Source organism: Physeter macrocephalus, chromosome 19, assembly GCF_002837175.3.
Source record: "Physeter macrocephalus isolate SW-GA chromosome 19, ASM283717v5, whole genome shotgun sequence".
Lineage (NCBI taxonomy): Eukaryota > Metazoa > Chordata > Mammalia > Artiodactyla > Physeteridae > Physeter > Physeter macrocephalus.
In genome coordinates this window covers 87,029,007-87,041,027 of record NC_041232.1, presented here as the reverse complement: position 1 = coordinate 87,041,027, position 12,021 = coordinate 87,029,007, and positions in this window count along the sequence as shown.

The following is a 12,021-nucleotide window of genomic DNA, read 5'->3' as shown; positions in this document are numbered from 1 at the left end:
CATAGAAAGTCCCAACTCTGAGCAACAGATAACATCTACGAAGCTCAAAGGCATCGGGAGGCACTAAGTTAGGGGGCCTTGATGGTCCACCAGGATGGTCATCCTGGTGAGAGGCAAAAATATGGGCAACTTAAGGAGCACATGGTGTGTTTCCTCCTAACTATTGATGTACACACACTGAGAGTTACTTGTACTGGGTTCCTCCATGGGACACTCCACTGAGGATTAAAATAGACTAAGTAAACTGCCTGTAGTCATTCAAATAAGAGCCGGAGGATGAAAATACAGGTCATGGAGCTCCGAATGGCTTGTTCCTCTGGGGAAATGAGATGTCTGGGTACTAAGGGGATACTTTAGCCTCTAAGACCCTTTTTGGAGTGTTAAATGAGGGAGCTTGTCTAGTGGGTCTGTACATACCTCTCCCAACTTAGTCACCTGGGGTAACTTTGAAAATGCCATGATCTTTGCTGTCAAGTATTGGTGAGAAATTATTTAGCTAAATTAAACATATCAGAGTCAGTGGTGATGCAGTGCCCTAGTTACATTGAAAATGCAGAAATTGAAATGTGAGTTCGGCAAAGGAATTTGTGATGACACAAATAAAGAATTTATATGTGCAAACAAGGTGAGTTGTATAAGCAATATTTTCTCAATTGTCATTAGTAGAGAGTCTAAATATTTTTAAAAGTAATGTCGTTTTCGCATTAAGTTCAAACAGTAACCCAAAATGAGGTGAGGTGTCATTATCTATTGGAAACCCTGCTGGAAGGAATAGGTAAAGGTTTAATTAGCATATGAATTGTTTGCATGGAAGTGTAATCACTAAGTGACTAAAAATAGTTCCTACTCTTAAATAGGTGAAATGTTTGCTTTGAAAGTACCCTAATAATCAGCACAGAAAAGTCTTCTTCCTAGATTGTACAAAAATGTCATTTCTAAAAGACCCACGGTTCCAGAGACCTCAGGCTCAGCACTGCCTCAGTTTGTACTGCGTGTTTCTCACTGTTTCACTGCTTTCGCAGTGGTCCTCAGCTCTTGCTGCATCTCAGAATCCCCGGAGCACTCTGATAAAACACAGACGCAGGGGTCTCACTCCCAGCGATTTTAATTCGATTGCTCTGCCGTGAGGCCCGAGAACTCTTGTTTTTAAAGCTCCAAAGGTGAGTCTAATGTGTGGCCGAGAATGATACCTAATGGACTCTCAAGGGTCGAATATTCTTCATAATCAGGACTTCCAGCTGTTAACCCACAGGTTGGTTGGTTGGTTTTTCTCAGATCACATAGAAAATGTGACGAGCACTCTTGGTTCACTCGAGAATTTTAAGGTCTCCCCCCCTCAATTTAGAATTTGTTTTTAAGAATTTTGACAACATTTTGCTAAGAAGTTGAACCAGAGAAATACATTTTGGAGAATGTGACTAAGTAATTATTATTTCCAACAATGGGTGAAATTTATTTTCAGAAACAGGTAGAATAAGTAGAATACTATTCGACCCTGCCTAGTGAGTTAGGACATTAGAACTGAAGGCATTTTACCTTGGATCGTATTAATGGGAAAAACCCAAGACAGTTCCATCAGAAGTGACTTTAGGGCTGGACTAGTGATGTAGAGCCGGGTCCCATACAGTGCAGCTGCTGTAAAGCAGGGTTGGATAGTCAGCCAGCAGCCTGGCAGAGCTGGCATCTCCTACCTGTGCTTCAGAGGAGCCAGAAGAGGGACCCAAGTTTACCCACTGTTCTGATCTTCAGAGCTGTAAATTAGAGAACCAGATGCATCATCTGGGAACCAGTCCAAGATCATTTTTAGAAAAGGTGACACTTTCTCAACAGAAGCAGCCGCACCAGGAGTAACATTTTTTATTTCTGTAACAGAACTGCCGCTGGCAGGAGGCAAGCCAGGTGAAGGCATTTGTCTGCTCCCTGAACCAAAGGGCCTTATGTTGTAGAGGCATCTGAGCATGGAGTCATCTGGCTCTCCCAGCTCAGGAATCCACGCTGACCCACATTTCACAGCAGAGTGTTTTGGAAACATCTCCCCTCGGGCTTCCAGAGGGACCCCTGGCCGCTGTCTCCCCACCATGGACAGTCCCTCAGCCTGTGCAGGTGTTGCTTCTTCATCCCTTATGGACATCATTCTGGCCCCTTAGGACTCCCCTACATTGACCCTAGAACCCTTGCCTGGCTCAGGGCCGTGGACTAAATTGTGTTCCCTCAGAAGTCCTATGGTGAAACCCTAACCTGCAATGTGTCTCTGCTGGAGACGGAAACATTAAAAAGGTCTTTAAGTCTCAACGAGGTGATACGGGTGGGGCCCTAATCCTAGAAAACTGGTGAGAATACATGTATATGTGTTACCTATTCTTTTTCAGACTCTTTTCCATCATAGTTTATTAAAAGATACTGAGTAGAGATCCCTGTGCTGTACAGTAGGTCCTTGTTGTTTACATATTTTATACATAGTAGTGTGTATCTGTTCATCCCAAACTCCTCATTTATCTCTCCCTCCCCCCTCTTTGGTAACCACAAGTTTGTTTTCTATGTCTGTGAGCCTAGTTCTGTTTTGTAAATAAGTTCATTGGTATCATTTTTATATTCTGCATAAGTGATATCACATGATATCTGTCTCTGTCTGACTTACTTCACTTAGTATGATATTCTCTTGGTCCATCCATGTTCCTGCAAAAGGCATCATTTCATTCTTTTTTATGGCTGAGTAATATTCCATTGTATATATGTACCACGTCTTCTTTATCCATTCATCTGTTGATGGACATTTAGGTTGCTTCCATGTCTTGGCTATTGTGAATAGTGCTGTTATGAACATGGGGGTGCATGTGTCATATCATTCTTTCTTGATGAGGAAATATTACCTCCTCTTTTCCAAAATTAATCCCTCAACCCACTGATTCCATCTTTCCAGCCATTTCTAAGACCTTGATCTACTACCTTAGAGAGATGCATTTATCTCCTTTGTAATTTTTCAAATTTTCAAACTGAATACTTCCTTTTTACTCTTTGTGTAAAAATATGTGAGACTTCCACTTTCAGCTCTGACATTTAAAGATCATGGAGATCGTTGCTGCTCCCTTATAATAAGAAAAAGCTGGAGAAAAACACAGATAATCAATACATTTTACAAATATACCAGAGAACTGAGGTCACAGGGAAAACTGCCACGCTGAAATCTTGAGAGGGGCAAAGCCAGAGTCCCAGTGGAGATCTGCCCACCTGAAGCCGAAGCTGCTGTGGGCATAAACTGCAGGGCTTTTAAATATAATGTGGATGCATTGCTGGAGGCTGCATGTGGACTAGCAGGAGAGTGAGAGTCTCCTGGGACCACAGCCTCAGGTGACCCCACACTTTAGTGGGCTTTGCCCCCAGGGACCCTCCTGAGGAAGATGCCCTAGAGCCTCTGGCAGGGCAGGGGCAGAGGAGTCATAATGAAACAGGCTAGAGTGCTCTCCTCCAAAGGCTGACTGCACAGGAATGAAGGCTTCCTGTCCCACTTAACAGGGACGGGGTCAGATGGGGGAACATTTATGAGGGTCATAGCGTAATTGAGTGGTCTTTCTCCCTCACACCTCACCTCACACCAAAAGGGGTCCAGTGTAATAACGGTGGATTCAAGCTGAAAGGGCAGCAAGTTGCAGACTCTGTGAGCAGGAGTGTTTTGGGAAACCCATAGTCAGTAGGGGGATAGACAAGGACACCAGAGGAGTTTGAAACCTCAACAAAGAAAAGCTGGAGAACATATATTAATGTCAGACAAAACAGTCTGGAGAAAGCAAAATTATCAGGGATAAAGTAGGACATTACATAATGATGATGGGGTAAATTCTCCAAAAGACTTACCTTTCCTAAATGTGTACGCACCTAACAACAGAGCATCAAAGTACAGGAGGCAAAAACCTGCAGAACTGCAAGGAGAAATGGAGAAATCCACTGTTACAGGTGGACACTTCAAAACCCCTTGTTCAGTAATTGATATTTCAAGCAGGCAGAAAATCAATAAGCATACAGTTTTCTTGAGCAGCACTATCAATCAATTTGATCTAATTGGAATTTATAGAACACTCCATCCAACAACAGCAGAATACACATTCTTTTCAAGCTAACATGGAACATTCACCAAGTTAGACCAACTTCTGGGCCATAAAACAGACCTTAACATTTTAAAAAGAACAGAATGAGACAAAGTATGTTCATAGACCACAACTGAAACTAGAAATCCATAGCAGAAAGATGGCTGGAAAATGTGCAAATATTTGGGGAAAAACAAAACATGTCTATATAACGTGTGTCAACGAAAGAGGTCTCAAAAGAAAATTTTAAAAATACAATTAAATTAAAATAAAAATGAACCTTAACATTGTGAGATGCAGCAAAAGCAGTGCTTAAAGGAAAATGTATAGCAATAAATGCATATAGGAGAAAATAAGAAAGACCCCAAATCATGATCTAAGCCTTAGGAAACTAGAGAAAGAATAATTTAAACCCAAAAGCAAAAATAAGAAAACAAAAACAAATTAAAGGAGAAATTAAAAAATATTGAAAAAAGGTCAATAATATATAAAAATCAGTTAAAAATAAAGTTCTTAAGAAAAGCAATAAAATTGATAACCTCTATGTAGGCCGACCAAAGTTTGGGCGAGACAGACATTCAGAGAGAACTCAAGTGAACAATGTCTGAAATGCAGGATAAAGGTTAATATACAAAAGTTAATAGCGTTCCCTTAAACCAACAATGAGCAACTGGAGTTTTAAATAAAAATATCATTTAAAACAGCATCAAAAATGAAATTCTTAGGTAGAAATCTAACAAAATATATACAGTATTTATATGTGGACAAATTCAAAACTGATGAAAGAAATCAGAGATCTAAATAAATGGAGAGATATTTTGTTTGGGATTGGAAGACTCAATATTGCTAAGATGTCAATTGTTTCCAATTTGATCTGTAGATTTAATATAATTCTTATTAAAATCCTAGCAACATGTTTTGTAGATACCAACAAAATTATTCTAAGTTTTCTGTGGGAAGATATCTCAAGATATCTCAAGATATCTGCTTCTACTGGAGTGGAGAGGCACGGTAGAAGCCACCATGGGAGCCGTTGCCAGGACAGAAAACCTTGAACAGTACTTGATGAATTGTTGGAAGGCTCTGAGTGGACACGTCAGAGAGTTTGGGACTCTAAGAGGCCCCAGTCACAGGGTGGTTCCCATGCTTTTGTGAGGTTTTACTTCCAGGAGCTGGACCAAGTTCCCACAGTAAATATCAGAGAAAAACCAGCAGGCTTCCTGTAGGGGGAGGAAAATAGGAACCATTTTTGTAATAATACCCCAGAGCACTCTGTTCAAGGCCTTACAACAGGGGAAAACAGTGAAGCAGAGCTTTACCTGCTGAGGTTTTATCAGAGCCTAACAGACCTGGGGGGAGGGAAATACCCCACTCCAGATATCTGGTCCCACCAGAGGGGGACGACAACTGAGAAACTCTTCTAAAGTTCACAGTCCAGAAGCCCAGGCACTGAAAGACTGAGATCTGATCACAGGACCATAGAACACGCCCCTCCCCCTCACCTCAGCAACACATGACAAAAGGCCTATTTACAGCAATTCCTTTTACCAAGTTCATCGTGTCCTGCACTCAAGGATAAATTACAAGTCATACTAAATGGCAAAAGCAAAATTCAGAGAGTCAGAGAAAGCATCTGTATCAGACATAGCAGGGATATTGGGGTTTTTCACACTGGGAATTTAAAACACTAAGATTAATGTGGTCAGGGCTCTAACAGATAAAGTAGACAGGAAGCAGAAACAAGACAGGCAAGGTCAGCACAGAGATGGAAAGAAAGAAAGAAAGAAAGAACCAAAAAGCAATGCTGGTAATGAAAAAGAAGAATGTCTTTCACAGGATCATTAGCAGACTGGACACACCTGAGGAAAGAATGCCTGAGCTTGAGGATATGTCAACAGAATCCTTGAAAACCAAAAAGCAAGAAGAACAAGGACTGAAAAAAAAACAGGGCAGAACATCCAGGGACTGAGGGATGACTACTTCTCTTGGAAGGAGAAGACAGAGAGGAAGGAGCAGAGGAACGTTGGAAATGCTAATGACTGAGAATTGTCCCAGAGTAAGTCAGACCCCAGACCCCAGGGAGTTGCAGAAGCCCAAGCCATGTCCATGTCCAACACCACACTGAGGAATCTCAGTTTCAAACTACAGAAAATCAGAGATTAAGGAAAAAAAGTCACCTATAGATAAACAAATGTAAGAATTACATCCAGCTTCTTTTCAGAAATCATGCAAGCAAGAAAAGAGTGGAGTGAAATATTTAAAGTATTTAGGAAAAAAAAAAAACAACCACCTAGAATTCTGTACCCTGAGAAATTGTCTTTCAAAAGTAAAGGAGAAATAAGTCTTTCTCAGACAATCAAGGATTGAGGGAATTTGTTGCCAGTAGCCCGTCCTTGCAAAAAATGTTAAAAGAAGTTTTTTGAAGAGGAAGAAAATAATATGGGTCAGAAACTCAGATCTACATAAAGAAGGGAAGAGCAATGAAAAAAGAATAAATGAGGGTAAAACAAAAACTTTTGTTTTTCTTATTCTTAATTGATCTAACACATAACAGTCTGTTCAAAATAATAATACCAACAACGAATACAATTTATGCATGCCTATGTCTGTCTTGTGACTTTGTTAAATTTACATTTGTTAAATAGGGTGTCAGAGGGTGAGCCTGGTTCAACAAAAGACCACAAGGGGATTGAAATAGAGAGGTTTATCACTCACAGGTCCTAGAGGAGGTTCATGGAGCACCTCGAGGGGCCACATAGGCAGAGCAAGGCAGGGTTCAGGAAGATTGTGCAGCAGGACCTGGGGCACACACCCTAATTAGGGTCCAAGGGTGGGATGATTTGGTGCTGGGACAACTGGACATCCACCTGCAAAATGAGGAAACTAGACACAGACCTTACACCCTCCACAAAAATTAGCTGAAAATGGATCATAGACTTAAATGCAAAATGCAAAACTATGAAACTCCAAGAGCAACTTTAGATGACCTTGGATATAGCAATGACTTTTTAGATAAAACACCAAAGGCTTGATCCATGACAGACATAATTGGAAAGCTGGAGTTCATTAAAATTAAACATGTCTGCTCTGAGAAAGACACTGTCAAGAGAATGAGAAGACAAGACAAAGAGTGGGAGAAAAGCTTTGCAAAATATATATCTGGTGAAGGACTGTTTTCTGAAATATACAAACTACTTTTAAAACTCAACAATAAGAAAACAATCTGTTTAAAAAAAATGGGCCAAAGACCAGAGCAGACATGTCACCAAAGAGGATACGTAAATGACAGTCAACCAAGTATGTGAAAAGATGCTCTGCATCACATGCTATCAGAGAAATACAAATAAAAACAACAATGAGACAACACTACACACATATTAAGATGTCCCAGATCCAGAGTTCCACCACCACCAAATACTGGCAAGGATGTGGAACAATGGGACCCTCCTTCATTGCTGGTGGGATGAAAAATAGTGCAGACACCTTGGAGGGCAGCCTGGCAGTTTCCTACAGAGCTAAACATACTGTTACCATATGATTCAGCAATGGCGCTCCTTCATTTTCATCCAAATAATCTGAAAACTTATGTCCACACAAAAACCTCTGCAGGGATGTTTATAGCAGCTTTATTCATAACTGCCAAAATGTGGCAGCAACCAAGATGCCCTTCAGTGGGTGAATGGATAACTAAACTGTGGTCCATCCAGATAATGGAATATTATTTAGTGTTGAATAGAGAGGAGTTTTGAAGCCATGAAATGACATGGAGGAACCTCTAATGTATGTTTTACTAAGTGAAAAAAACAAATCTAAAGATGGTGTATATTGTCTGATTCCAACAATGTGACAGTCTGGAAAAGGCAAAACTATGGAGAAAGTAAAAAGATCAGTGGTTGCCCGGGGTTGGGGGGAAGAGGAGGGTTAAACAGGTGGAACGCAGGGCATTTTTAGGGCAGTGAAAATACTCTGTATGATGACATAACAGTGGTACATGTCATTATGAATTTGTTCAAACTCACAGAATGTACAACACCAAGAGCGAACCCTAATGTCAGCTATGGACTTGGTTGATTATGATGTGGCAACGTAGGTTCATCAGTTGTAACAAATGGACCATGGAAGTGAGGGGTGCTGAAAATGGAGGCATCTGTGCACGAGTGGGTTGAGGGGTATATGGAAATATCTGTCTCTCACCCTCAGTTTTGAGCACCCCAAATGGATGCTCCCTCCTCCTTGGCCTGCAGGCCACCTCCGGGCCAGGGATGTCATGTAAGAAGTTTCGTGGGGACAGCTACACTGACTTGTACACGTGTGGCCTGGTGCTTCCTCATACCAAGGACCCAGCTGAGGAACCATGACGTGCTCTGACCCTTGCCTACCACTCTGGGTTTCTGCCCCACAGTGTCCTCTGCAGGGGAATCTCCAGAAGATGCTATTTGACTATGAAGATTCCTGGCCCCATCTGTACCCCCGGTGCCAGCGTTGCTGGGCAGGACTAAGGGTCTGTACTGTCAAGAATCCCCCTGTGATCTCAGTGCCTTTTCTAGTGCAGCACTTGAGACTCTGGACAGAAACAAACAGAACAGCTGGTGCTTTGGTCTCTGGGTATCACGAAAATCCTCCAGGTGTGAAAATCTTGTGAACACTGGATAAATATTTCTTAATATCTTAGTGCAACATTGAGCTAGTAAAATGGTAAAGGCAACTCTTCATGGGACAAAACTGCTAACAAAGTTCAAATGCAGAGAGAGCCCCTGAAGTCAGAGGCTGCCCGAGGGCTGTCCTAGGGAATGTGGACAGCCCTAAGGTTGGTGCAGGTTTGGAACGGGAGAACCCAAAGAAAAGGGTGAACTGTTTTAAAAAGTACACTGACTAGAGCTACCAGACTTAGTAGTAAAGTACAGGATACCCAGTAGAATGTGAATTTCAGATAAATGAATTAATTTTTAGTGTAAGAATGTCCTATGAAATATGTGTATTAAAATTTATTCATTGTTTGGCTGAAATTAGAATTTAAAAGGGCATTCTGAATTTTATCTGGCAACTCTATAGCTGACTCATAGCACTTGATAATAAAGACAATTGTCTGTCTTAGCTTTACAAAAAGACAACCAAAACCATTCCTGAAATTTCACCACCTCAAGCTGTCCTTCAGGCAGGAGGGGTCCCGAAAGCACCAAGAAAAAAATTCCTTACAAGTGGTCTTGTACGTCAACTTGTAGAATCCAGCACAAATCTTTTCTGAAGGAAAAAAACCTTAATGTTAGGCTTCAAAAAATTTCAACAGAAAACATGAAAGAAACATGAGCTCACCATTTTCAAAAATCACAGAATTAAACAAAAATCAACAGCAACAACAACTAGAGAATGAGACTAGGATTTTCTACAGACTTTGAAATGTTTGTGTAAACATTTAAAAATATATACATGATTAATATATTTTTAAACATTAATGGAAGTACAAAATTGGAAGACTGACGCTACCCAAATTCAAGTTATTCTAAAGCGACAGTAAACATGACAGTGAAATTGAAAGAACAGAGCAATAGATCAGTGGAACAGTGGAGAGCCCAGAAATAGAGCCACATACATGTAATCAACTGATCTTTGACAAAGGAGCAAAGGTAACACAAAGCAAAAAATACTGTCTTTTCAACCAGTGGTGCTGGAACAACTGGACATCCACATGCAAAGCAACTCGTTAGACACAGATCTTACACCCTGCACAAACACTATTTCCAAGTGGATCATAGACCTAAATATAAAATGAAACTCGAAAACTCCTAGAAGATAACATAGAATATAAAGATGACCTTGGGTTTGCCAATGACATTTTAGACACAATATCAAAGGCATGATTCATAATAAAATAAAATGATAGTAAGTTCACATAATTAAAATTAAAAACGTATGCTCTGTGAGAGACGTTATTAAAGAATGAAAGGACAAGCCACATGCTGGGAGAAAATCTTTGCAGAACACATTTACGATAAAGGACTGGTATCCAAAGTATATAAAGAACTCTTAAAATACAGCAATAAGAAAACAATCTGATTTAAAAGACATGTCACCAAGGAAGATACAGAGGTGACAAGGAAGCATATGAAAAGATGCTCCACATCACACGTCATCAGGGAAATGCCAATTAAAACAACACTGAAATAACACTGCACATCTATGAGAATGGCCAAAACCCAGAGCAATGACCACACCAAACGCTGGGGAGGATGCCGAGCAATGGGAACTCTCATCATTGTTGGCGGGAACACAAAATGGCGCAGCCACTTGGGAAGGCGGTTTGGTGGTTTCTTACAAAACGATACATACTCTTTCCATAAAATCTAGCAAGTACACTTAGTATTTACTTAAAGGAGTTGAAAATTTATGTCCACACAAAAACCTGCACACAGGTGTTTATAGCAGTTTTATTCCTAATTACCAAAATGTGGAAAGTACCAAGATGCCCTTCAGTAGGTAAATGTAAAAATAAATAAATAAACTGTAGTCCATCCAGACAATGGAACATTATTCAGAGCTAAAAAGAAATGAGCTATCAAGTCATGAAAAGACAGGGAGGAACCTTAGATGTATATTACTAAGTAAAAAGAAGCCAGTCTTAAAATGCGATTTCAACTATATGAGGTTCTGGAAAAGGCAAAATTATGGAGACAGTAAATGATCAGGGGTTGCCAGGGGCTGGGGGAGGGAGGAATAAGTAAGTGGAATGCAGGGACTTTTTAGGGGAGTGAAATGATTTTTTATGATATTATAATAGTGGATACATATCATTATAAATTTGTTATTATAAATGGGTCCATTTTAAATTTGTTGTACACTGAATGTACAGCACCAAGAGGGAAACCTAATGGATGTTAGTTAATAACGATGTATCGATATTGACTTATCAATTGACAGAACCACACTACCAAGAGATGCAAATAATGGGGAAACCCTGTGTGTATCTGGGGCCAAGGAAGATGGTACGCGCTAACTCTCTGTAGTTCCTGCTCGAATGTTCCTGTATATCTAAAACTGCTTTACAAAAGAAAGTCTACTAATTTTAAAAAAATTATCGAGGGTAATGTCAAAGGGTATGACAAAGAAATAAGAGAATAACCGAAACAACAGATAGATTGGAAAAAATATACAAATTTGCATTTGAAATTATGTAATATTTGGAGTTTAAAACTCCCTGAATGAATTGAACGGCATATGAGTTCAAGTCTGAGAACCACTAGCTCCCAGCGTCATCTAACAAGTCTGTCTCGGGGATCTGCTGGGGATTATCGTTTCCTTCGACTTCCTGATTCTCACTGACAAGGACTCGGACCCCATCAAGCGAGACGGGCACTTGTCAGAAACTGATACCATGTCGATGATTTTGTCTAGAAGTGGCAGTGATTTCTGCCCAGGACAGAAGGTGACTCCGAAGGTGAAGTCTGTGCCTCCCTATAAGGTGAGGACCAGTTTTGTATCGAACTTGACCCTCTGACATGGGTCTGATTTTATACCCAACTGACTATATCAGTTCTTGTATCTTCCTTTGAACAAGCTCCACATCGTGGTGGTTCCCTCATGAAAGATTTACTACCTCTTTGACAAATGCTCACTGTATATATCAATATCTATAAAAAATGCTTTTAACTTTTTGAAAAGTATACTTTGCCACAGGAGAGAGGTAGCATCACAAAGCAGTGAGTAGAATGAACTATTTAATAATTGGTGTTGGGAAATTGGTTATCCATGGGGGGAGATGAAATTTTATCCCAGCCCACCCCATCCACAAACTCTGACAAATCCTAGTGTATTATACTAATTTTCTCTCAAGAAAAATCAGTATAACTTTACAACCTTAAGGTGGTGGAAAATTTATTAAACTAGTCGCAGCAGACAAACCTCAAAAGAAAAAAAAGAGAAAACCAAACAAGAAATTCAACTC